The 948-nt window shown below is 44.3% G+C and overlaps 1 non-coding gene across 1 annotated transcript; it reads left to right on the top strand.

The window, feature by feature from the left end:
• Nucleotides 1-565: 565 nt before the first annotated feature.
• On the top strand, nt 566-673 carry LOC145556918 (small nucleolar RNA R71). Its single transcript, XR_014092012.1, has one exon. It is a non-coding gene; the product is annotated as a small nucleolar RNA R71 (small nucleolar RNA).
• The last annotated feature ends 275 nt before the right edge of the window (nt 674-948 follow it).

Here is a 948-nt window from a genome sequence, read left to right as displayed (position 1 = left end):
TTTTGGGGTTGAGATGGAGGTGGATTTTGATATTGAGGATTGGAGTTATAGGAAGGTTGAGCTTGTTAGTTCCATTGTTGAGGTTGAGGTACAAACCCGGGTGGTGGTTGTCTCCAAGCTACTCCACCGTCGATTCCTCTAAATCCCTCTTGCCTTGTGTTGTATGCCGCTACATGTTCGGGGCTTAAACCTCCACAACAGGATGTATCATGGTTCTTTCCTCCACAGTTTTGACAAGAGAAAGAGTTAACTTGAGAAGAGCTTGCTCCACCACTTGAACTTGCATTCACACTTGTGTTCAATTTGGAAAGCCCTTTTGTTAGTTGATCAATTTGATGTTGTAATTGATCAACTTTCTCCAATTCGTAAATACCACCTCTCTTTGTAGCGTTTCTTCTTCCGCCCCCCCCCCCCCCCAAGAGTAATTCTTTGCTACCTCTTCTATTGTGGCTTCAACTTGATTTTGAGGGATCTTGATTAATTGACCACCCGCCCCCGCATCCAAATTTGCTCTTGACATGGGCTCCAATCCGTCGTAGAAGAACCACATGAGCAACCCTTGATTGTACTCATGGTGGGGACATGCTTGCACCAACTCTTTGAATCTCTCCCATGCTTCACCAAGACTTTCATAGGCCTCTTGGTCAAATGATGCAATTTTCCTTCTCATTTCGGTGGTCTTCTCTTCGGAGATAAAGCACTTCAAGAACGCCTTTACAACCTCCCTCCATGTTGTGAGAGAGTTAGGCTTTACTTATTTTAGCCATTTCTTTGCTCGTCCGGTAAGAGATTGCCGGAAAAGGTGCATACGAATGTAATCTTGACTCACTTCATTGGTTTGCATCATTGCACACAATTCAAGGAATCGGTCCAAATGTTCAATAGGGTCCTCACTTGCACTTCCGAAAAATTGCTCCGATTGGACCATTCGAGTATATTGTGGATGGA

The sequence above is a fragment of the Chenopodium album genome, chromosome 8 (assembly GCF_948465745.1).
Source record: "Chenopodium album chromosome 8, dcCheAlbu1.1, whole genome shotgun sequence".
Taxonomy (NCBI): domain Eukaryota; kingdom Viridiplantae; phylum Streptophyta; class Magnoliopsida; order Caryophyllales; family Amaranthaceae; genus Chenopodium; species Chenopodium album.
This window is presented reverse-complemented; position numbering and strand designations above follow the sequence as displayed.